Source organism: Lissotriton vulgaris, chromosome 10 (genome assembly GCF_964263255.1).
Source record: "Lissotriton vulgaris chromosome 10, aLisVul1.2, whole genome shotgun sequence".
In the NCBI taxonomy this organism is placed as follows: domain Eukaryota; kingdom Metazoa; phylum Chordata; class Amphibia; order Caudata; family Salamandridae; genus Lissotriton; species Lissotriton vulgaris.
Window position 1 is genome coordinate 17,028,471 of NC_141698.1, and position 26,198 is coordinate 17,054,668.

Sequence of the window (26,198 nt, forward strand, 5' to 3'; positions counted from 1 at the left end):
AATATATTAAAACAGTTTCTACCTCAAACGGTTCAAATGTTACTAAAAATGCTGCTGCAGTGGAAAGCCCTTGAGCAAAGCTGGACTGGTCACCTTTATGGTGCTTATTACCACAGTTGAGTGTTAAATTGGTACTAATGAGGTGCGCACTAATGCCTAGACAGTGTTACCAAGTTTAAACATGATGAAATAACGAAGCAATACTATTGCAAATTGTGCTGCATTATGCCGTATAATCGGCCTTTTCTTGCAAATTGTAATGTACTCAATCCAGCCGCATAATTTGGCCCTCTCCTGCCGAATAATTCCACTGTCCCTGCATATATTTTAATGAAATGGTAACAGTAGGGCACACAGACAACAGCACTGTCCAGCCAGACCTAACACAGATTCCATGAAAGGGTTAGTCCAAAGGCACTGGAAGTAGGGATGGGGGGGGGGGGGTGCTGAGGCACCCCCAGAATAACCATGCGGGAACTCTAAAGGTGAATGAGCAATAAAGATGCCTTTTAATTTCGTTTTCATCTTGTCACATTTGCTGTGAGTTCAAAAACAGAGGTCAAATGCCAGGCTGTGTCTTCTGACAAATGACTGTTTATTCTTTTAACATGGGGATTGGTGTTTGTTTTTCTTTCTCTAAGTGCGCCAAGACGTACAGCAGGGAAGAGGGCGGCCAGGCAGCGGAGGAGGCAGCCACGCAGGTAAGTGCCTTCTTTTAAAAAAAATTATTAATTTGGGAGGGGGAGGGAGCGGAGCGCTGTAGAACTCCACGCAGAGCCACTACGCCAGCTCTGCCCACCTTTAGTTATCACACTCCTTTCACTTTAGTGATGTAACATTGGTGGCACCCCCAACCCCACCCCCACTCTGGAGATTATTACAGCCCCCTCCCAGAAGGCACCTCTGAGCTGAGCAACTTCAGGGAGGGCTGGAAGGGTTGTCAGAGCAGCTATGTTAAGCCCACCAGGTCTAGATTCTGAGGAGGGCTTACAAGTGAAGCCCAGTTATGAATGTGTCACTCGTTGCTCTAGGGTCAGTCAGTGACCTTTAACCTGCGGCCGGGGACTCAGCACCCCAGGCAGCGAGGAGGAGGAGTCAAAAAATCGTTTTTAAAGGTCCCTGTACTTTTCCAGAGAGGCTCCACAGTTGGGGCAGACAAACCTGCATGGTTTAGTATAGGGAAAGTAAAAAAATATATATATTAAACTAAACAAACATTTATACAAATATTTTATTATGTATATTATTGTAAATTAATTTTATATTATTGCAAATATAGAACAAAGGAAAAAATGCTACTGCACTATTAACTTAATTTTGAAGTAAATCTGTAATTGAAATATTAGTAATAAAAATAGTAAACCGGAGATCCTACTGGTGGGCAAGGACACCCACCTTTGGAACACCCAATGGTGGCCTCGGGCGCTGGGAATTTCACCTACCCCTAAAGGCACTGTGAAAAATCTGCGCGTGTGGCTGGACAACACATTTACTTTTCAAGCCCAGACAAAACTAGTGGCTGGCGGCTGCTTTGGTCTTCTACGCGGCCTGCGGCCTCTACTCGGGTTCTTTGACCTTCAGACCCGCCAAGTTATCGTCCAGTCCACTATCCTCTATAGCCGGGACTATTGTAACTCTTTATATCTGGGTGCCAACAAGGCCAGCACTTCTAGATGGCAGAGGGTGCACAATGACGCAACCTGCGCCATATTTGCCCTTCCACGGTCTTGCTCTACATCTAAGAACCAACAGAAATGACACTGGCTCCCGGTAGAAAAAAGAGTCAAGTTCAAATCTCTGTGCATTGCTCACAGAATTTTTCATGCCAGGCCCCCTCTATTCTAACCAACCTTCTCACTCCCTATGAACCTGAACGTGAGCTCCACTCATCACACCAACTTCTGGTGCAGACTCCCCGTTTTAAAGGATCACGGGCGGTAGGAAGCTCCTTCCGTGTTTTAGCTGCGTCTCTCTGGAATGCTCTGCCTAGTACCATCAGGAACCTACAGGATCTTGGGGTGTTTAGGAAGGCACTGAAGACCTGGCTTTTCCCCTGATTCCCCCCGGATGCTCTCTCCATCCTTTCAATCAATCAATCAATCAGGGAATTGTAAGCGCGCTACTCACCCCTGAGGGTCTTGAAGCGTGGGGGATGCCCCTCCGCTCACCCGAAGAGCCAGGTCTTGAGAGTCTTCCTGAAAGTGTTCAGGGTGGGGGCGCACCTGATGTCTATCCGTAGCTCGTTCCAGGTCTTGGCTGCAATGTGGGAGAACGATCTTCCTCCTGCGCTGGCTCTGTGGATGCGTGGGGTTTCAGCAAGTGCGAGGTTGGAGGATCGGAGGTTTCTTTTGGGTACATGGATGTTTATTCTTTTGTTGAGGTATTTGGGTCCGTTGTTGTGTAGGCATTTGTAGGTGTGAGCGAGGATTTTGAAGGTGATTCTCTTCTCTGCAGCGAGCCAGTGGAGTGTCCGCAGGTGTTGGCTGATGTGTTTGTGCCGGGGGATGCCGAGGACGAGTCTGGTCGCGGTGTTCTGTATCGTTTGGAGTTTGCGGAGAAGGGATTTGTTGATGCCAGCGTAGAGAGCATTTCCGCAGTCCAGTCTTCTGGTGATGAGTGCATGGGTGACTGTCTTCCTTGACTCAGGGGGGATCCATTTGAAAGTCTTGCGAAGGATGCTGAGGGTGTTGAAGCTGCTGGAGGTGATGGTGTTGACCTGTCTGTTCATGGCGAGTGATGAGTCAAATACGATGCCGAGGTTCTTGCCGTGGTCTGAGGGGGTAGGTGGGCATACCGTTGGCAGTGGGCCACCAGGTGTTGTCCCATGCTGAAGGGGTGGTTCTCAGGACGAGGACTTCTTTCTTTTCGGCGTTGTGTTTGAGGCATCTGTTGGTCATCCAGACTGCGACGTCTTGCATTCCTTTCTGGAAGTTGAGTTTAGCGGTGGTGGGATCTCTGGTGAGGGAGAGGATGAGCTGGGTGTCGTCGGCGTAGGATATGATGTTGAGGCCGTGTTGTCGGGCTAAGGCTGCGAGGGGGGCCATGTAGCTGTTAAAGAGGGTCAGGCTCAGAGATGACCCTTATAGGACTCCACAGGTGATGTCTGTGGGGGCGGAGAGGAAAGGCGGTAGTCTGATCCTTTGGTTTCTTCCGGTGAGGAATGATCAGATCCAGTCCAGGACCGTTCCTTGAATGCCGACATCATGTAGTCTAGTGATTAGTGTGCGGTGAGAGACGGTGTCAAAAGCTGTGGATAGATAGAGGGGGATGAGGGCTGCGGTGTGGCCTTGGTCCAGGAGGGTGCGGATATCATCTGTGGCGGTAAGTAGGGCAGTCTCCATGCTGTGGTTGCTTCGGAATTCGGATTGGGACAGGTCGAGGACGGCGTTCTGTTCAATGAATCATGTCAGTTCCCTGTTGACTGCTTTCTCTGCCACTTAGGCTCGAACGAGAGGAGCGAGATGGGCCAGTAGTTCTTGACGTCAGTGGGGTCAGCCATGGGCTTCTTGAGAAGGGGCCTGACTTCTGTGCGCTTCCAGTCATCTGGGAAGGTGTCTGTTGAGAATGTGGTGTTGATGGTATGTTGTAGTTCGGGTGCGATGGTGTCCGCGGCTCTGTGGTAGATATGCGGGGGCAGGGGTCAGTGGGGGCCCCGAGTGGATGCCTTTCATGGTTGTGACGGTGTCCTTGGTTGTGATCGGTGTCCAGTAAGAGATGGTGGACTGGTTGGTGTCTCTGGTGGGCGGGGGGTCGGCTGTAGCATCTTGTGTGTGATTGACGAAGTTGTCATTGTGTCTTTCTCTCTTTTGCCATGGTTTTTAGCGCTGGGACGCCCCGTTGCTGGGGCAGCCGTGTGTTCTACAAATCTGATAACATAAGATAACATTTAAATACAACTTTTTTTTGCAATTTAAAGTAAAACAGAATCTACCTTACGCCTGGACATTTCAGCCCCTGGTGGTCCTTCTAAGCTTCATGCCACCAACTGCAATCCAAGGCACGGCCTAGGGTTTGTTCCGTTAGCTGTGCACAGAGTCACGGTTTATGATTTACATCTCATGTATACTGTTTAACTGCCCTTAGCCACGGGTAAGTTAAAGTTGTACTTTACTGTCTCCGCCACTGTCTCTCGGCCTTCTTCAGGCCATGTCATTCATTCATTGCAATATATTACCATGTGACGGATGTATGACAGAACCACGACTTCCGTTGTAACGCATGCCATTAAAACACAGTCTTTACAACGTATTACCATTACCACGCATGTTTTACAACAAATATGCCTGAACTGTGCTAACGGTCACTAAATATTGTAATCATTACAACTGACATAGAAGAAAGACCATCAAATTGGAAGCTGTATCCCATTAAACCTCAACCCTAATTAACGGAAGTCCCTGGCTCTAATATTGGAATGTTCATCAGAGCTCCTAGATTGCTCTAAGATGCGTAAGAAGCACTACACGAAGCACTGGAGAAATGACACACATTTTAACCCCTCGCTTTTCCTCTTCAGGATTGAGTCCACCAGGAGGGACGTGTTTCAATCTCTAAGTGAATAAGATGTGGTCCTTAGTTGAGATCTAAATTCTGGCTGGTGATAATGTTAAGATTGTAAATATAGGTTACAATGTCAGTTAGTCGGACATGGCCGGATACGAAAAGTCCAGAGGAGTAGGGTTTTAGGAGACGTAGCAGGTGATGGACACTTGAATGTGAAAATGTCTGGTTACAGAGATTTCTGGAGAAAGAATGTCTAAACATTTGTAGTCTGTGTAGAGAGGGGGTATATGGATTGGGTAGTGAGTAGTAAAGGGGTACGCAGCAGGGATCAGCAGGTAAACATAGACCAGACACCATACGCACCATACGGTCCATGTGGGTGGCATGAGTGTTGGCGCGTTGTCCTGTGCGCTGAGTACGAGGTTCAAAGGGTTCTCATGTCTGTTTCCATTGAAGGTGCTTGTAAGGTGAGGGTTGGCAGGATGTCCCAGTTCCTGGGCGTTGCCAGAGAAGCAGCACGTGTTGGTGGTAATTGTCTTGAAACGCTGCACTTCAAGTCATGTTTATGGAAAACAAACATTGTTTTATGCACTTACAAATGGCTCACACCCTGCTCTCCGCTCTACAAACAACAAATCAGTTTGTCTCTCTGGGCTTTAAAGAGCAAGAACTAAAATGTGTCCTCTGCATCCTTCAGCAATAACAGATACGTCAGGCACACCATTGTACCATATTATATAAAATTGTATTATATTATATTATATTATATTATATTATATCAAATTGTATTATATTATATTATATTATATTATATTATATTATATTACATTATATTATGTTATGTAATATGGGATTCTGTAATCACCAGTAACTAATTTCATTATAATCTGTGATTTGTGATACACTCGGTGATCGTTTATAAACAAAATATTTCACAATACCTCCTGCCAGAGCCAGCCGGCGAGATAAAGAGCGTAATTGAAGCAGCTTTTAAACCAAGGACAGTCGAAGGTTGCTTTTCTTTCATTTGCTCTATTTTTTAGCTTACAATGACAAGCAGAAAAGCATGTTCATTTTTTGTACTTCTAGAATCTTTCTGCATGTTTCTACACATTCCGAGCTAGTGCTGTTTTTTTTAAACTGACTTCTGTTTAAAGTGTTTCTACTAAAAAAATAACTAACAGTTTTTTATTGTCTTTAATTTTGCACTAGAGGTTTTATTTTTTTGTCTTCATCTTTGCAAACATGCTCAATCTTTTATATGAAAGAGCTTAAGTGGTTTGTTGGAAAGGTGATGGTGTGACCATATATTATATGGGATAAAGTACCCCCTAGCGCAAATGGTAAGGATGTTGCATGTCACCTCCGAGTTCCATAGCCTTAGGGAGAAACTTGGCCTTCAGCTTCATTCCTCTGTATAGTTGTGGAGCTCCTTGTACTTGTAATGTACGGCAGGGGGTACTTTATCCAAATGATATTACATTACATTATATCATATTATATTATACAAAAATCCTGAATGCTGCTTCTGGTGTAATAGTCAGTGCTCTGTTTCCTGGGGTGCTTTCATACTATGTGATGGCACCTTGTAGCCTTCGGGTCAGTGCTCTGTTTCCTGGGGTCCTTTCATACTCTATGTGATGGCTCCTTGTATCCTTCGGGTCAGTGCTCTGTTTCCTGGGGTGTTTTCGTGCTCTGTGTGATGGCTCCTTGTAGCCTTCGGGTCAGTGCTCTGTTTCCTGGGGTGCTTTCGTACTCTGTGTGATGGCTCCTTGTAGCCTTCGGGTCAGGGCTCTGTTTCCTGGGTGCTTTCGTACTCTGTGTGATGGCTCCTTGTAGCCTTCGGGTCAGTGCTCTGTTTCCTGGGGTGCTTTCGTACTCTGTGTGATGGCTCCTTGTATCCTTCGTGTCAGTGCTCTGTTTCCTGGGGTGCTTTCGTACTCTGTGTGATGACACCTTGTAGCCTTCGGGTCAGTGCTCTGTTTCCTGGGGTGCTTTCATACTCTGTGTGATGGCGCCTTGTAGCCTTCGGGTCAGTGCTCTGTTTCCTGGGGTGCTTTCATACTGTGTGATGGCACCTTGTAGCCTTCGGGTCAGTGCTCTGTTTCCTGGGGTCCTTTCATACTCTATGTGATGGCTCCTTGTATCCTTCGGGTCAGTGCTCTGTTTCCTGGGGTGCTTTCGTACTCTGTGTGATGGCTCCTTGTAGCCTTCGGATCAGTGCTCTGTTTCCTGGGTGCTTTTGTTCTCTGTGTGATGGCACCTTGTAGCCTTCGGGTCAGTGCTCTGTTTCCTGGGGTGCTTTCATACTGTGTGATGGCACCTTGTAGCCTTCGGGTCAGTGCTCTGTTTCCTGGGGTCCTTTCATACTCTATGTGATGGCTCCTTGTATCCTTCGGGTCAGTGCTCTGTTTCCTGGGGTGCTTTCATACTCTCTGTGATGGCGCCTTGTAGCCTTCGGGTCAGTGCTCTGTTTCCTGGGGTGCTTTCATACTCTGTGTGATGGCTCCTTGTAGCCTTCGGGTCAGTGCTCTGTTTCCTGGGGTGCTTTCGAACTCTGTGTGATGGCTCCTTGTAGTCTTCGGGTCAGTGCTCTGTTTCCTGGGGTGCTTTCGTGCTCTGTGTGATGGCTCCTTGTAGCCTTCGGATCAGTGCTCTGTTTCCTGGGTGCTTTTGTTCTCTGTGTGATGGCACCTTGTAGCCTTCGGGTCAGTGCTGTGTTTCCTGGGGTGCTTTCTTACTCTGTGTGATGGCTCCTTTTAGCCTTCGGGTCAGTGCTGTGTTTCCTGGGGTGCTTTCTTACTCTGTGTGATGGCTCCTTGTAGCCTTCGGGTCAGTGCTCTGTTTCCTGGGGTGCTTTCGTACTCTGTGTGATGGCTCCTTGTAGCCTTCGGGTCAGTGCTCTGTTTCCTGGGGTGCTTTCGTACTCTGTGTGATGGCTCCTTGTATCCTTCGTGTCAGTGCTCTGTTTCCTGAGGTGCTTTCGTACTCTGTGTGATGACACCTTGTAGCCTTCGGGTCAGTGCTCTGTTTCCTGGGGTGCTTTCGTACTCTGTGTGATGGCTCCTTGTATCCTTCGTGTCAGTGCTCTGTTTCCTGAGGTGCTTTCGTACTCTGTGTGATGACACCTTGTAGCCTTCGGGTCAGTGCTCTGTTTCCTGGGGTGCTTTCATACTCTGTGTGATGGCGCCTTTTAGCCTTCGGGTCAGTTCTCTGTTTCCTGGGTTGCTTTCATACTGTGTGATGGCACCTTGTAGCCTTCGGGTCTGTGCTCTGTTTCCTGGGGTCCTTTCATACTCTATGTGATGGCTCCTTGTATCCTTCGGGTCAGTGCTCTGTTTCCTGGGGTGCTTTCGTACTCTGTGTGATGACACCTTGTAGCCTTCGGATCAGTGCTCTGTTTCCTGGGTGCTTTTGTTCTCTGTGTGATGGCACCTTGTAGCCTTCGGGTCAGTGCTCTGTTTCCTGGGGTGCTTTCATACTGTGTGATGGCACCTTGTAGCCTTCGGGTCAGTGCTCTGTTTCCTGGGGTGCTTTCGTACTCTGTGTGATGACACCTTGTAGCCTTCGGGTCAGTGCTCTGTTTCCTGGGGTGCTTTCGTACTCTGTGTGATGGCTCCTTGTATCCTTCGGGTCAGTGCTCTGTTTCCTGGGGTGTTTTCGTGCTCTGTGTGATGGCTCCTTGTAGCCTTCGGGTCAGTGCTCTGTTTCCTGGGGTGCTTTCGTACTCTGTGTGATGGCTCCTTGTAGCCTTCGGGTAAGAGCTCTGTTTCCTGGGGTGCTTTTGTACTCTGTGTGATGACACCTTGTAGCCTTCGGGTCAGTGCTCTGTTTCCTGGGGTGCTTTCGTACTCTGTGTGATGGCTTCTTGTATCCTTCGGGTCAGTGCTCTGTTTCCTGGGGTCCTTTCATACTCTGTGTGATGGCTCCTTGTAGCCTTCGGGTCAGTGCTCTGTTTCCTGGGGTGCTTTCGTACTCTGTGTGATGGCTCCTTGTATCCTTCGTGTCAGTGCTCTGTTTCCTGGGGTGCTTTCGTACTCTGTGTGATGACACCTTGTAGCCTTCGGGTCAGTGCTCTGTTTCCTGGGTTGCTTTCATACTGTGTGATGGCACCTTGTAGCCTTCGGGTCAGTGCTCTGTTTCCTGGGGTCCTTTCATACTCTATGTGATGGCTCCTTGTATCCTTCGGGTCAGTGCTCTGTTTCCTGGGGTGTTTTCGTGCTCTGTGTGATGGCTCCTTGTAGCCTTTGGGTCAGTGCTCTGTTTCCTGGGGTGCTTTCGTACTCTATGTGATGGCTCCTTGTATCCTTCGGGTCAGTGCTCTGTTTCCTGGGTGCTTTTGTTCTCTGTGTGATGGCACCTTGTAGCCTTCGGGTCAGTGCTGTGTTTCCTGGGGTGCTTTCTTACTCTGTGTGATGGCTCCTTGTAGCCTTCGGGTCAGTGCTCTGTTTCCTGGGGTGCTTTCGTACTCTGTGTGATGGCTCCTTGTAGCCTTCGGGTCAGTGCTCTGTTTCCTGGGGTGCTTTCGTACTCTGTGTGATGTCACCTTGTAGCCTTCGGTTCCGTGTATCACTAAAATATGGCAGCCATTTTTTTTAAATGGCAGCCATTTGCCACATCATAGTCATCTGCAGCATCTGTAGCCATCCTTGCATCTGGTGGCCGGCCTTTCATGGCTGGTCCATTCCTTGCCCATCGAAGCCCTCCACGGCTTTGAGAGCTCACCCCCACATGAAACAACCCTAAATGCCCACGCCTGGCACTGGCCATCAGATGTCCTCGCCCTTCCTGACATTGGTGGGTATTCCTGCAAGTCGGTGGCCATTCCTGGCACATAGGTACTTTCCCTGCATCTGGTGGGCCTTGTTGGCATGTAATAGCCATCCATGACATATGGGGTTCCATCAATGACGTTTTTTGCACTCAATGAATTTATGGCAAGACAATGTGTGCATTTCCAAAATATGAAGTAGTAATTCTGGCTCTATTCATTGGTTGAATATGTGGTTGAAACATTTCCTTGGTGGCACCATGTCCTAGGGGCACATAGTGGTTCATTCTGGCCTCCTGGAGGCGTGTCATGATCTGCGGTGATATATTTTTACACAGTTTCGCTCTCTGAGGCCTGACTCTAAAGGGCTGCTGTAACCTACAGGACCTGTCTGTCGTTTGACCCTGTAAATAGTTTGTGTTCTGAGATGCTGCCACCTGAGCCTGCAAGAATCTGCATGTGACATGTGAGTGACATGTGTCTGCAGTGGGAACGTGCGAGGTCCCTGTAACCTGAGAGACAGCTCTGCTAGATAAAGCTTGGGGGTTTGGGCAAACATTTCCCTTTTCCATCCTGCCCACTCCACATACATTCTTAGTCATATCTCATGACTGACAGTCTGTCATGAAAGGTTAGGACGGGCGAATCAGAGAAAGGGTGAGGTAGGATGAGGAAAGGTTCTTTATACACCCACGCACACAAGTCTCTCCACGACCTGGGCCCCAAGTACCTCAACGACCGCCTGACCTTCTACACGCCCACCCGCCAGCTACGATTGACCAACCTCGCCTTCGCCGCCGTTCCACGCATCCACAGAGCCACCGCCGGAGGAAGATCCTTCTCCTACCTGGCCGCCAAGACCTGGAACTCCCTCCCCATCCACCTACAGATGACCCAGGACCATCTTTTCTTCAGAAAGCAACTCAAGACCTGGTTTTTCGAGCAGTAACGTACCCCTCTCCCCCAGCGCCTTGAGACCCTTCCGGGTGAGTAGTGCGCTATACAAATGGTATGATGGATTGATTGATTATATGATTGTAAAGGGATGGAATGCCTTTTCAAATTGCCTTCCCGGATTGTATTGAAAAGCTGTGACTTCTAATCAATTTCTAAGTAAAATTGTGCTGCAAAATATATCATTAGTTCAAATTATCTTCAAAATTTTCTTTGGGGGCTAATTCTCTCAAACTTCCCAGGGTACAGGTACATCTGCAGACAATATTACTTTGCAATATGTAATAAGCACCTCTTCAGCAGCACCTAGAAAAGTTGGGTGAACGATTTCTTGCACAAATGTTACAGTAAAATCAACTATTTGCATGTATTTTTGCTCAGTGCCATTTCGGCGTGGGACCTTATCTAGGGCTTGGTGGACAGGTCACTCCAGGGTGACCAGGCGCCCCGGATTCAGGGTCGGACTGGCCGTAGCGGGCACCAGGCGTTTCCCCGGTGAGCCGCCAGGGTGGGGGCTGGTTTGGACCCCTGGGGGCTGTTTTTGTTACCCGAGGCCGGCAATATCGGTCCCCGGTAACAAAAGCAGCAGCGGTGACACGGAAGTGGTGCTTTCCACTAGCACACCCCCCCCCCCCTCCTCCCCCCCTGGGGCTGGTCGAGCTGTTAGAGTTCCAGGGGCCTTATTTATGAAGGCCTTGCGCCACCGGTGCGTGTCTTTTTCCCATTTTAAAAGTCACGTAAAAGTGGCGCAAGTCCTTCATAAATAAGGCCCCAGTTTCGGTTCTCAGTCCGGGGGATTTGGCTCAATGGTTAGAGCGGCAGACCCTGATGCAGAGGTCTAGCCCGGGACCAGGGTTCAATTCCCCGCCTCGGCGGATCTTGGGCTCAAAATTCCACGGACCTGATAATTCTCGCCTCGGTGCCTATTCCATTCATGGAGTCCCACTCTGCAACTCTGGACAATAGCTTGCTTAATCTCCACAACGGCCCCCACAACGCTAAGGATGCCTGGCCTCCACCTTGGGGATGCCCAGGAGTGGACGCCTCACAGGGAAAGCCAGGATGGGTTCCACAGCGATATTCGTACAAGCGCCTTGAGACCCTTGCGGGTGAGTAGTGCGCTATACAAGCATCAATTTACATTTGCCAACAGTCCCCATTTTTCACCAGCTGTCCCGGCAGGTTTGGGGGAAAATTAGCTCATGTCCTAGTGTTTTAGAGAGGGTTGACTGGAAACAGTGGCATGTGCCTTTGAATGTGTTCCAGAGCAGGGGTAGTTTTATTTATTTATTTATTTAGAGTTTTGCATAGCGCCAACATGACCCATTTGGGTATCAGAGCGCTTTACATACAGCTGAGGCATACAAGGGAAAACAGCTCGTGGAAGGAGATCAAGGAAACAATGGGACAAAATACAAAAGGAGGCGAATAATAGTCAGCAGCTGTTTCAAGAAAACAATTTATTGAACAGGCATGATACTGGCTTCAAAAACTGGGCTTCATTTATGCTCTTACTGCCTCTTCTGTAATTCTCTGAGGAGGAGCGCTGTCATTCTGTGCGTCCTGTTGATGTAAAATCGTAGTCCTTCTTCTAGTTTTGCAAAATGTCACAGTTTTTGGCTTTAAAAATCTGGTCGCTCTTGGCTACTCCATCACAAACATGGCGGATATCCTTGTTATGGCCCCGTTACAAGTGTATTCTATCCCATGGCACTGGTAGTAAGTTGCATGTGCGATCCACCACCTTTGTGACGCGTATCCTGACAGCTAGCTCTAATCCAGGCCGGGCTGAAGACGGCTGGAATGCCAGAAACCGGTCCTCGGAAGCTTGTTTCCGGTCCAGGGAAGACATTTATTTATTTATTTATTTATTTTGAGAGTTTTATATAGCGCGAACAAGATCTTCGCAGATATCAGAGCGCTTTACATAGAGGGGTACATGAGGTAACATAGTCAAACAGATAAATCAATAGATCACACAGATGGCTTGGCAGTTCCGGCTGGACTGTTCCCATGAGGCACAGGGTCAGACTGATTTGCATATAGCCATGTCTGAACTAGGGTGGCAGAGTGGGCTAAAGAACGGTGATGGATTAAACCCAGATCTTTTCACTGGGTGTGAGTGTTTGATTGATTCAGATGCTCCGTCCATCACCACCCCCTTTTGCACCGCTTTTGGCCGCCATAAGTGTGGCAGGGTATGCTCAGACGTGAGTCCCTTGCTCACTTTGCCACTGGATTCAAGCAAGCCGGGCTGAAGACGGCTGGAATGCCAGAAACCGGTCCTCGGAAGCTTGTTTCCAGCCCAGGAAAGGCATGGCTTGGCAATTCGGGCTGGACTGTTCCCATGAGGCACAGGGTCAGACTGATTTGCATATGGCCATGTCTGAACTGGGGTGGCAGAGTGGGCTAAAGAACGGTGATGGATTAAACCCAGATCTTTTGACTGGGTGTGAGTGTTTGATTGATTCAGATGCTCCGTCCATCACCACCCCTTTTTGTGTAGCTCTAAACCAGGCCTGTGGTCCTTTGTCCACCTGGCGGCTGTCAGGTCACAGGTACTCCACTGGCAGCTGCTCTGCTGTGATTTGTGAATGGCACCTGCGTGTCACAATGTGTCGGTGGATCGGATTGGAAGGGACAGCCTGGAAGCTCGTGCACTCAGTGCGAGGAGAGTGATTTGTGAGGCATTGTGGGCCTTGACTGTCGAGGCAGGGCATGTTTTTAGGGCATGTGGCCACCTTGCTAGACCATGAAGTGATGGGGTGAGACACGCAGGGTGATGGGTGGTGGGATGGAGACAGGGTGGTATCTGGGAGGGATGAAGAGAGAGTGGCATTGACGGAGCTGTGCCCATCCTCCGGCGCGCCTCACCTGTCGGGGAGGGAACCAATCCCCACATGTTGGTACTTCTAGGGCCAGTTCTGTCCCAGCATACCAGGAGTAGGGCTGCACCTGCCTGCTCTCACTCGGTTTGTTAATTATGCCCTTCCTGTTGTTGGCTCTTGTATGATCTATTTCCATCGCTTTAATTATCACAGGGAATGTTTTACGGTTCTCATTCCTGCCTCGCCCACGGCTGTCACTTATGTTGTCTAATGGAGAGTTGTTCTTTGGAAAAGTAGTCACCAGAAGAGGCGGAGGCAGGAGGCGGGGCAGGTGCATGAAAGGCCAGCTACCTGCTCATCCTTGCCTAACAGGGGCGCAACTAGACCCGAACTTCGGTGGGGGGCTAGCAGGGGTGGCCGTCATGGTGGAGGCGGGTATGAGGAGTCGCGGAGTGTCGCGCAGGGTGGGGGGTCACATGAGGGAACTAATGTTCAACAACAAAAAAACGTACCTTTCCGCCGGCCGGGTCCCGCACCTCTGGCCATGCTCCTGCTCTTCTGCTTCTGATTTCAGGAGCAGGACGCAGGCTGCCAGGCTCCCTCCTCTAAGCCAATCGCAATGCAACGCTGTGATTAATCTGAGCACCATGACAATGCGCGCAGCCAGCGGCTGTAGGGCTGGACATGTTCTCCACGCGGGCTTTAATGCAGCCGGCATGGAGAAGGGGAGAGTGCGCATGACTGTGTGGGCGCCCGAGAGGGCCAACCAAAGAGTCATTGTGCACTTGGGAGTGGGCATACCACTCCTCCCCTGCTCTGCTCCTTGAGCAGAGCAGCCCCGCCCAGCCGCCCGCCTGCAAAGGAAACATAAAATGATAATAACTTATATATATTTTCTTTCCACAGTTTGAAAGCAATGGGGTGACGCTCCTACGCCCTTGCTGTGGAGCCGCCACTGAGGGCTAACACTTCCAGCCAGCGATGGCCCAGCACTGGTCGCGCACGGTGCAACAGTCTTTTTGGCACCCCTCCCCCATTTCCTCCTCCTCCATAAATCCCCTCACTACCACTCACCAACAATGTACCTCATTTCTCTATAGCAACTTTCTGACAAACATTAAAGTTTTTTGTAGCGCTACTTATAGTTTACTCGCACTCAGTTCTGTGATCTGCATGGTACACATTCTTTGTAGCAGGCACATTAACCCTCTGCGCTGTGTGGGTGGCAGGAGAGCGAATGCGAGGGCACGTGAGCGATGCAACAGTGTGAGAGTAGGGTGAGAGGAGTGACTGCAGGGTGAGTGAGTTGACCATATGAATTTGGGCGCAGATGTAAGTGCAGTGGGACGAAAGAATGCATGGTGAGTGATGGGCTTGGTTGAGTGAGATTGCAGATTGAGAAGTGAGGGGGACAGGTGAGTGAAGTGTCACATGAGTGCAGGGTGAGTAGTGTGCTCGTGTGACTGCAGGGTGAGGTACAGGGTGAACCGCACAAGTGCATTGTGGGTGCAGAGTGATCACTGTGAGTGCAGAGTGAGCGGGTGGATGGTGTGAGTGCATGGTGATCAGTGTGAGTGCATTGTTATCGCTGTGAGTGCAGGGTGAGCATAAAAGTGAAGGGCGAGTGGAGTGTGTCTGGGAGTGCACCCTGCACTGAGACAACATTAGAAGTAATTCAGCTTGTTATTAACAGCGGCGTAGGGTTTCAGATATAAATTAAACTATCGCTATTATCGCATTAATCAGGGATCGAGGGTGGAGGAAATAAATAATGTGCTGATCCTGCAACAAACCTCGTCTTATGATTGGGGTTGCCAACTCTTTCTTTTTATGACCCAGACGGTACAAACATAAGCAGTCACCTAAAGCCGTATTTTCAGCACCTGCCTGTGCATACTTCGAACAGCAAATATAGACAGAAAGCACTTTCAATTGTGTTCTAGGGCGGCCTGAATGATCCCTGACTGGTCATTAAGGGAAACAAAGACAGAAAAGTCACATTACAAATGAATACATACTTTTTGATTTAAACCCCTATTTAGTCAAGACGAGATCTTTGCAGGCTCTTTAAACAACACATGGCTGGCATTTTTCCTTTGGTGACCCTACTTCATATTCCTTTTCGTGAAATGCCTCCTCAAACTACATCAAAGAAATAGGCAGAGTTGGAGTTCAGGGGGTATTGGAACCAGAAAAAACAAAGCCGTGTAACCAGTTTACAAAGGCATGTAAATATGCAAATGGTCTTTAAAGACCTGTGAAAACCTCGGGCCTGCTGGAGATGACTCCAGACACTGACCAGCCGAGCCCCCAGCAGCCCGAGCTGCCGCAGCTCGGGCTGAGACACACGGCGTGGGCTGAAGTCTTTTCAGACCAATGGGCTTGCCCGCCTCGCCCTAGGCCAGCCTAGATGACAAAGCTACCCCCTAGGGAGGTAAACTGTGGAACTCCCTTCCCCTTCACATCCGCTGCCTCGACAACCTGTCCGCTTTTCGCAAAGCAATCAAAACTCACCTCTTCCCACCTCTATAAACCTCTCCCCCCCCCCACAGGTTATGCTTTGGTTCCTAGCGCCGGGACGCCCCGTTGCTGGGGCAGCTGTTGCGCTCAACAAACCTATAACATAACATAACATAGTAGTGGCCTGTGGGGGGCTGCAGTGACCATGGACCCCCACAGGTCCTGCTGCTTGCCCAAGGGCACAAATGTCACTCAGCGCTATCTTGAGGGGGCGTTTCCTCATTTGAATGGGAGCGTGCCCCATGCAAATGAGGGAATCCCTTGGCTTCCGCGGCCACACCGTATTACAGATGCGGGCGCGGAGGCAAAGAAGCTCTCAGGAGGCACACTGGCATTGTGCCCCCTGAGAGCACCCATCTGGAGGGGGGGGGGGAAGGGGTCCTATGGACCCTCAGGCAATCCCTTGCATGCTGGTCCAGTCACTAATCCCCCTTCAAAGTGCAGGAGGGTGCCGCCTGCACTGTGAAAACACGGAGCGGCTTTAAAGCAGCCGCTCCGTTTTCACTGCAATGCTCTGGGCAGTGCGGGTTCGCGGCTGCCCTTGGGCAGCACATTCATTGTTTGCGCTGGGCCCTTTAAAGCCGCTCTGTGTTTTCATAGTGCAGGCGGCAACCGCCCAGCACTTTTGAAGGGGATTCGAGATCGCCTTGCAGGCGGGTGTGGTCAGTGACTGCACCCCCCTACAGGGGGATGTCTGGGGGATCCATAGGAACCCCTTTCCCACTCCAGAGGGCTGCTCTCGGGAGGCGCATTGACGGTGCACCATATTTTAGATGGCGCTCTATCAGTGCACCTCCTGAAAGCTTCTTTGCCTCTGCAGCCGCATCTGTAATACGGCGTGGGCACAGAGGCAAAGGGATTCCCGCATTTTAGGTTTAAAGCATTTTATTAAGACAAAACATAGGAGGTAAGGAAACATGGGGAGTAGGGTTACATACATTCAAGTGATGAGCTGAGCATAGATCTACGAGTGCGATAGTGGACAAAGCTACTGCAAAGGAAAGAAAAACAATGGCAAAATGATAAAAGCTGAGTACAGTCGACACCATTCCGCAAACTAGAAAAGGAAGGGCAACAATGCAATAAACCAACCCCACCAACCCCCAGAACCCCTCCCTCCAAACACTCCAACTCGCCCCAACCCCCACCCACCTCCCCCCCGTCCAATGCTCGGCTATAACGCAACCTGCCCGCCCGCCACACCCCCCTCCCCGTGAGCCCAGATCTTGTGTCCCCTTAGTCAGGTGAAAGCACCGGTGGCGTTAATCTCAGAAGTCTGAGGTACCTCGGGCAGGTGAGTTCCCTGAATTCTGTAGTTAAAAGCGCGTGAAAAGGTTGCCATAGCTCATCAAATTGGGCCACGTCCCCCGCCACCATAAGCGATAGTTTCTCCATACCCAGCACATGCCAAAGCCTGTGCAGCCAACCTGTGATGGAGGGAACCGTGGCGGTACGCCAGTGGATCAAAATGTTCTGAATCGCTGAGCCCAGCGCTATCGCAATTTGCCTGCCCCTGCGGGACTTCAGCGGGTACATCAGGCCATTCGGGAGGCCCAGCAATACGTACGCCGGGAAGCGTGGCAATTCAGTTTCAAAATGTACATCAATTTTGTCAAGAACCTCCTTCCAGTAAGCCTCTAACAAGGGACAGTCCCAAAGTATATGTGTAAGGGTCCCCACCCGACCACAACCCCTCCAGCACTCCTTCTCGATATGCCTATTCATCTCGTGTAGCCTCTCCGGGGTGTAATACCAGTACGTGGACACTTTGGTGAGTGTTTCTGTGAGACCTGTGTGATACGCAGAGTGTCTCGCTCGGTGCGCAATCTGATCCCATTCTTTATGACTAAGTGTCCGTCCTAGTTCCCTATTCCAGCGCTCCCTGCCCGGGTTATAGAAATGAAACGGAGGGGGCTGCAGGAACTTGTAAAGATCGGTGATTAGCTTGGCATCAGAGGCGCGGGTCACCAACCACTGCTCGTATGGCGTTATCTGGCGGTCAGCAGAGCCCCGCACCTGAGATTGAAGCGCCCAATGCCTAACCTGCATATATCGCAACCTATCTGACTCGGGCAAGTGGAACTCCTGTTGTAATTGCTGAAAGGGGACCACCCCCTCCGGTCCATATATCTGGAAGAGCGCTCGGCAGCCCGCCGTCCTCCAGTGGGAGAAAGCGCCTGGTTCCATCCCGGGGGAGAAATCAGGATTGTCCGCTATCGGCGTGAAAGGCGAAGGGAACGTGGTGAGTTCGCGAACCTCATTAACTGCGTCCCATACCCTCAAGGGGACTCGCGTGACGAAAGAAGCGTAGAGGTTGGGGGGGCGGTGAATCCGGCGCAAGAATGGAAGCTCCTGGAGGGTGCGTCCCGCCACCGCCTGGTCCTGAAAGAGCCAGTGTTTGTCGGACTCCCACCTGCTCCACTCCACAAGGTAGCGCAACTGCGCCGCCTGGAAGTATTTCCGGAGGTCCGGGATACCAAGGCCCCCTGCCTCCGGGGCCAGCGTGGAAAGAACCCTCTTCATCCTAGGCTTGCGGCCTTGCCAGACGAAGCGAGTGATGTCGGCCTGTGTCTGTCTAATCCAGCCCACAGGAGGCTGGAGCGGCAAGGCCCGAAAGAGATATAGGATCTGGGGCAGGACCGTCAACTTGACCGCCGCAATCCTGCCGAGCCAGGACAGCAGGCTTTTACTCCAGCGGCCCAGCTGTTACTTGCGCAGTGAGGGCTCGCGTGCTGTTACTTGCGCAGAGAGGGCTCACGCACTGTTACTTGCGCAGTGAGGGCTTGCGCGCTGTTACTTGCGCAGTGAGGGCTCGCACGCTGTTACTTGCGCAGTGAGGGCTCGCGTGCTGTTACTTGCGCAGAGAGGGCTCACGCACTGTTACATGCGCAGTGAGGGCTTGCGTGCTGTTACTTGCGCAGAGAGGGCTCACGCACTGTTACTTGCGCAGTGAGGGCTCGCGCGCTGTTACTTGCGCAGTGAGGGCTCGCGTGCTGTTACTTGCGCAGAGAGGGCTCACGCACTGTTACTTGCGCAGTGAGGGCTTGCGCGCTGTTACTTGCGCAGTGAGGGCTCGCACGCTGTTAGTTGCGCAGTGAGGGCTTGCGTGCTGTTACTTGCGCAGAGAGGGCTCACGCACTGTTACATGCGCAGTGAGGGCTTGCGTGCTGTTACTTGGGCAGAGAGGGCTCACGCACTGTTACTTGCGCAGTGAGGGCTCGCGCGCTGTTACTTGCGCAGTGAGGGCTCGCGTGCTGTTACTTGCGCAGAGAGGGCTCACGCACTGTTACTTGCGCAGTGAGGGCTCGCGCGCTGTTACTTGCGCAGTGAGGCCTCGCGCACTCTGCATGTTGCATGTGCAAGGAGGGCTCGTGCACTGTGCATGTTGCATGCACAGTGAGGGCTCGGGCACTGTGCATGTTACATGCACAGTGAGGGGTCATGCAATGTGCATGTTACATGCACAGTGAGGGCTCGTGCACTGCGCATGTTATATGTGCAGAAAGGGCTCACACACTGCATATGTCACATGCATAGACGAGCACGAGTGAAGAGTCTCTGTTTCTTAAGTGTGAGGACAGGAATCCACGTCGGATCTCTTGTGTGTGCACTCGAACAAGATGGAGGTCCGGGAGAGGCTGCCGGACATGGTGTGGAACCTTGCTGGGTCCTCTGAAGAGGACAGGCGCCAGGGGCAGGAAGGGGGGACAGGAGCCCTTCTGGAAGCGTGGGGACAGTTCCTGCCCCCTCCTGCTTTACTCTTTCCCAGGGGTGTTACTGCAGACACTTTTAGCTGAGTCCTTCCTCTGTGTCACTGTCGGGGGACACAGCCTGCTCCACCTCCTCCCCTTGCCATGTTTGAGTGGCAGAGGCTCAGTCTGGCCAGCCTGGGGCTAATAAACAACCTGCCAGGAACTGTCTGAAGCCAGCCCCTGGGAATCCACATCCATGTCTGCAAAGCTAATGTAAACACTGAGTGGTGTCCCAGGTCACTGCGCCAGGATCCCATGTGACACGTGCCAGGACCCGCACAGCATTGTGGGTAAGGAGCACTTGAGGTCTACAACCAGCATCTTTAACAGATGGCTTCCTTCCAAGGTGGAGAAAACATGAACCTGACCCCTTCAAGGAGAGCTCTGGCCTACCTGGACGGAGGGGGGGCTGCCTTCTGGATTCAGGGTATTGTGGACTTCATGCCCCAGGTGAGAGCCTGCCTTGTGGAGCCATCAGACCCACGGCCTGAACCCAAGGGACTGCGTACGGGACCTGGGTCCCAACCTTGCTGGAAGAGCAGCACGTGCCTTGAGGCAACTCCCTGTGAGAGGGGAGCTGGAAGGGCACACCAGGCAGGGGACACTGGCTGGAAGAGAAGATCACAGCTATCCAGGTAGGACAAGGTGCTTGGACCATCTGCGGGGGCTTCTAAGAGAAGACTAGCTCTGCTCAGCAAAACATTTGAAAACACATCAAAAACTGCTTCACGCTTGTGGAGTAAAATTCTAAATACCAGCGCGGGAGTCCTGAGGGACCTGGGCGTCCACACCAACCGCTTGGGATGACCATAAGAAGAGAAGCAGCTCGTCCCAGATGCAGGGAGAACATGTTCCACTCCAAGGGCCTGATTACGGGTTACTCGTTAAATTCCAACTATGCGTAAACCCCAAGTATAATTATCCGATGTGTTACACAACTAAACATTCCTAAAATGTTGGCGGCAGGTCAAACATGATGAAATTTAACAGGGAGAAGCATACAGTATTTACCATATCATGCAGATTGTGAAGCGTCAAACACCAAAATCCTCATGTTATTCCCCAGAAACTCATAATAGGTGCTATTTCTCGCACCGAATAAAGAACGAACCCCGAGTTATCATTATTTACCAGGTGCGATAAATAGCACATTTGCTTCTAATCAGGCCCTAAGCCTCCTAGGAGGGAGCGGGCAGGTGCCCAAGGGCAGGAGGGGGCTTCGGCACAGGGCCGGACTGTCCATAGCGGGCACCAGGCATTTCCCCGGTGGGCTGCCATGGTGGAGGCCGATTTTGGGCCCCTGGGGGCGTTTTTGTTACCGGTGCTGGCAATATCGACCCCAGTAACAAAATTGGCCAAAAACGGCCTTAATAAACAGCTCGGCCGCACCCCCACCAACCCCCAAGGGGGCCCCGAGCAATTTGCCAGGGCCAGTTTCGGTTCCCAGTCCGCCCTGCTTCGGCATCTAACGTTTGCTCGGGCCCTGGGGCAACAAATACCTGCAACTACTGTAGGGTCAGAGGGTTTCCTCAGCAACCTGTAAACAAAGCAAGACACACGAAGGATTCTCATCGCCCTTGGGTGGGAGACTGAGTCCGGCTGTAATGATGCTTTATCGGCTCGAGGGAGAGACTGTATGTTAATGCACCTATATATTTTTAAACTGCCCCGGAACATCTTTATCACTTTTCGTAGTGGACCTTATGTAGATGTTTTATGGAATGTTAGGGCTGCCTAAAGAGTGGTCTGCCTCTATTGTGTGAGACCTAATGTTAATGAGAATGATATTGCCAAAGTCAGCAGGCCTGTTAATATTTGTAGTGAAAGGGTTGGTTTGTTGAATGCTGTAGGTCCTCCTTTTGAATGAAGAAAAATGGAGACAAAGTCAGTAGGCCTAACTTTTGTGGCTGAAAAGCCAAATGCTTATGTCATTACAGCATCCAAGGGGCATTCCTGACTTTTCATGCTAGAGCCACGGGGCTCGTTCACGAGGAATCCCACAGACAGAAGAAACAGCCTGGGGTTGAGGGGTTACCCCCCTCTCTATGTGGAGCACTGAGGGCAGGTGGTTTCCACCCCTGTTATCTTGTGCACCCCCCTTTCAATGAGGAGTTTTAAGTTGACCTTCACACTAAGAACTTGCTCTCAATGTGTTACGCTGTTTAACTAATAGTGTACTCTATAGAATCTTTCTAATCTTACACAGTGTTGAGCTATGTGTACATTAAAGTACATTTATTTTTAAAAACTGAAAGTATCAATTGAGCAATGAGTTATTGAGGCTGGCACACGTTACTGAATCCGAGTTTCTAGGCCACAGACCTTCTCTGAGGTGATGACGCGAACTGGCATGTACGGGGTAGGGGCACAACTCACACCAGGGTGGACATGCACTACACCTACCCCACCTCCCCCAACCCCCCCCCCCCCCCCCGTCACAATTTCCCCCAGCCCCTCCTGCTGCACATTTGGAATAGACACAGGCAGCTCCTATGGGGCCAGTCTGACACCTGCAGAGTTGTATAAGACTAAAACCTGCTGACCTCTGACCCCTGTCGCCTCTCCACTCACTACACTAAGACAAATGTGCACAGGTGACCTTTCGGCCCCTTCCACTGAACTTTGAGCAGGCCTACCACCCACTCACGCCGCACTTAGGGGAATGTGGAAATGCAACCTCTCTTGCTTATTCACAGGCCGCACGCGAGGGGGTGGAAATGCGTCTCAACAGAAGACACCACCTGTCATGTCACAGAAATGAAGGGCTGGTGGCGTTCTGGCGGCAGGACAGCCCTATCTGGGGCATTCGCGCTCATTATATAAAAGAAACACAGGGCAGTGTGCCATCATTACTCAGGTAAGGCCACACCCGTGGTAATGAGCTGCACCGCCCAGAACAGCACTGGAAGTGCCTAGAAAGCGCCACGCCCTCTCCACACCCGCCATGTCCTGAAATAAAGGGCGCAGAGGTCCGACAGGCTTTGGCGGGTTCACACACAGCAGTTGCCTCGCTGCCTCTCGGGACGGATAGCAGCGGCTGCCTCGCCACAGTAAGTTGTTTTGGGAACTGCAGTTTAGAGATGTTTTTTTTTATTTTTTATGTACTTGCAATTTTAATTCTCTTTAGATCCCAGGTGGATTGTTGTTCTTTTTGTAGCGTACAAGATCTAAAGTATTTGGTTAAGCTGTGTTAAAAGTTTTTAAATGTTTTTTGGGGGGTTTTTTTGTTATGAAACCCAGTTTTATTCTCCACGCATGCTGGAACCCCCGCAAAGTCACTTGGCTAAAGTTCCTGCACGGACACGCCTATCACATAGAGCCTTGTTTCAACCCACACTTTACTTGGCGCTTTTATAGCCCTCTCCAGCTGCAGCTTTTGTTCCTACATATAGTTTGCATGGACATCAAGTACCCCAAATCCACAAGAACATGAGCTACCCCCCAAACGTGAGGCAAAAGGGGTGAAACCATTGGGGGTGCCACTGAAAGCCACCACCAAGTGGGCCCCCAAAGAATTGAACATACGTCCAACGCAGCACAGGATCGCTTATCTCAACGTCAAAGAAAGACCCGGGCCTCCCTTAGCTGGCATGTTTATACAGTCGCTGCCATCCGTTGCTTCGCTGCTCCCATTCTAGTTCTAAGTCCGTGCTTAATTTGAGCTGGAGGATTCTGGTGCTCGGCACCGGCACTTCATTGTCAGCGCCGGCAGTTATGACAGTTTGCCACATGGTGGCGCTGTTTGTTTCATTTAGGGTAAAGCACTACAACAATTGTTTATTACTTAAATATATACTATGAATGACTAACAGTTGCTGCCAAATCCATTCTTTTAGCTTTGGGGGCCTGGAATTGTCCCACTTGTAGGAGTGCAATGGTTAGTAGTTATGTTGTTACTGTAACTGGTAGCGCTGACAGCAATAATGGGCGGTGCAAGCAGAAATGGCCCCCTGAATAGGGCCAGGCCAGGGCACAAGTCCTAAAAAAAGAAGTGGGGGACGCTGGCGTCACAACAGGAAGTGGCGTCACGAAAGGTGGTTGCACCATCAGACTCATTACCTCCCCTCACTCACCCCTTAGATGCGAATGCATCAGAGAAGCCAGCGCGTGAGCAGCATTCTGAATGGGCTCCGACCAAGCTCCAGAGAGGCCAAAGAGTGAATGCGTGGCTCCATTTGCTCCAGTTATCGAGCTGCTGGTAAAATAAGTGGGGGGACGCCGTTCACCCGCGTGGTACCCCGACTCGAGCCCTGGGCCAGGCCACGTATCGTTTTTGCAAATTGAACACTGACGTTCTTCCAGGGTCCCCGCAACCATCCCCCCCTTCTGGGACAATCAGATGCCACCTTCTAAGCCTAAAGTCTTTCCAACATGTCTTTTTTTAGTTCAGAAATGTTTTGAGAGAAACAAATACCCTGTATGAGAAGAGTGACGTGCACATGGTCAGCATTAAGATACAGTGGCCATGGCTGACAATTTAATCACTGGCATGTGGAGAAAGTGAGGGGTTATGTCCAGGATGTATTGGAAAGGGGAAGAACAGGCGAGTGGGGAGAAAGAGGGTGTGAACAAGGAAAGAGGTGCTAATACAAGAGTTAATATCTCAATATTTTAGTGTGGGGCAGTAAAGTATCTCCCGGTGCGTGTTTGTTCAGGGGAGTTGGTCTTTTCTAAGTATGTGTCTAGTTTGTTCCTAAGGCTTTGGTAGATTTATAGGAGATGTATTGACTATGGGTCTGGCTGTCACCACCTCATCTGAAACAGACCCATGCCCACCCTGTGTGGTGGGAGATGCTGTTGCATTTTTCCAGCCGGCTAGGATGGGTTTGATCCCAATGGTTAGTTTCAAGTGAAGATAGTGGAGGTCCCATTGACTGAGTATAGATCACAGGTTGAATGCATATAGTCCTAAAATAACCAGTGGATGGTTTTAGGGAGATGCTAGAGTGGAAACTCGCGTTGAGTGTGTGTTCAATGTTATTCCACTCGTCTTTGATGGACTTGCAGTGGATGTATGTAATTACAACGCATGCTTTTACCATGCATGCCTTTACAACGCAGGTTTTACAACGCAAGTCGTTACAACGACTTGCGTTGGGGGGCACTGGATAGTGGAATAGTTTAATTTACTATACCAACTCCAGTCCCCATGGATAGTAGGGAAGGTTTTGGATAGTAAATTAAACTATTCCCTATCCTACAGCGCCCTCCAGCGCAAGTCGTTGTAATGACTTGCGTTGTAAATCCTGCATTGTAATGGTACTGCGTGGTAAAAGTTGCGTCGGAAAGGATGTTTCCCCTTGCAGTGGAACAGAAAGTGATCGACATCTCCTGTGTCATCTGCGCAATGCCAGCATTTGTTGCAGTTTGTTGTTCCCAGTTTGTGGAACATGTCTGGGTCAAGAACGATCTATAAATGGTCCAGGAGTTGCATTGGTGAAGATGTGGGAGATCTTATATGCGAGGAGGGCTTTCCATACCTATTCCCATTCAGTCTCAGCAGGCGGGGTGACATTTTCAGCCGCACAGGATTTTTCCAATTTCCTTGGATGTTACTATTGTTTGGTGTACAGCTTTGGTCCATAAATTTGTATATTCTAGAAGCGAGGTGATGTTTGTATTATAGACTATTCAGAAAATTGATGCAGTCAGCTGTATGAGTGTTCCCACTTTTCCTTTTTTTGCAACTCTGAGTTTGTGGAAGTTCTAGAAGTCAATTGATTGGAGCCGGAATGTCTCACATATAGTAGCAAAGGATCGCGGATTGTCGGGTACCAAAGCCGTTGATCAGAAAGATGCCTGCAGAGGACTAGTTTTCACACAAAACAGAGTGGCGGTCTGTTGTTGTGTGGAAGTTAAACCATAGTCTGGAGCTCTCAGAACTTTTTATTTTGCTTACAAGGTATGTATCTAGGCTTTTAATGGCAGCTGTCATATTTTTTTTTTCATTTCAAAGAAGTTTTTATTGGTTGTTTCAGCATCAACATACAATGAGTAGAACCAGTAGCATAATTAGAGTCAGAATTTCACGGGCGAAAATTACAGTACGCTACTTTACATCAAAAGGAAAATTAATGATCACAAACGAGTGTGGGACTTTACCTGTTTTTGGTGTAAGTTTGCTCATTAAAGAAAGGGGTTCAGTTAAGTCCAATTCAACATCAGCCCATGGGGCGGGATGAATCATTGGTTTTTCACCACCATGTTGCTTTTCTCACCGGAAAGGGTGTTTGGTATTTGTTAAACTCTGGCAGCCCTAGTCCACCTTTAGTTTTGTGGTTTTTGAGTTCCTTAAGAGAAATGCTATCCCTCTGATCTTTTCAAATGACTTTGATAATGCTTTGTTTATGATTTTATGAAAGTTTGAGGAAAGGAGTAGGGGAGAGGAGTTGGCCTTACAGCTAGGGCGGTCGACCTCGAATTTGGGAAACCAGGTTCAAGTCTCGGCAAGGACACGCAAAATCCTGTGATTCTAGGCAAAAATCACGTACCCCCCCCCCCCGCCTAACAAAAAAACAAAAATGCATGTGTCCGTCTGTAACACAACTCGATAAAAAAAGAACATCCTCGTATAATGTTAATTAGTGATGCCACCATCATTTTAACAGTTTCTCTCCAACCCCACCCACCGTGTGATAGGTCCGGGTGACCAGGATTCTAGGAGCTCCGTGACTTTGTTCAATAAGGGGGATTCAATGTGTTCTCTAGAGAACATTGGTTTTGAACTCAATGCATAGATATTTTAGATGGTTAGATTGGTGTTTAAGGTTTGAGCATGAGCCATATGTGGGAGACGGAAGATATCTTTGTTTTTTCTTGGTTAAGGGAGTATCCTGATACGCTACCATATTTGTCTATAATTTTTAAGGT

The 26,198-nt window shown here is 49.9% G+C and overlaps 1 protein-coding gene across 1 annotated transcript in view; it reads left to right on the plus strand.

Annotated features, from left to right (window-relative positions):
• The first annotated feature begins 652 nt into the window (after positions 1 to 652).
• The window catches only part of AVPR2 (arginine vasopressin receptor 2), a 66,559-nt gene continuing 41,013 nt past the window's right edge, over positions 653 to 26,198 (plus strand). The window contains exon 1 of the mRNA XM_086940239.1: positions 653 to 701. The gene's annotated coding sequence lies outside the window, so the exon portion shown is untranslated. The remainder of the gene's footprint in view (positions 702 to 26,198) is intronic.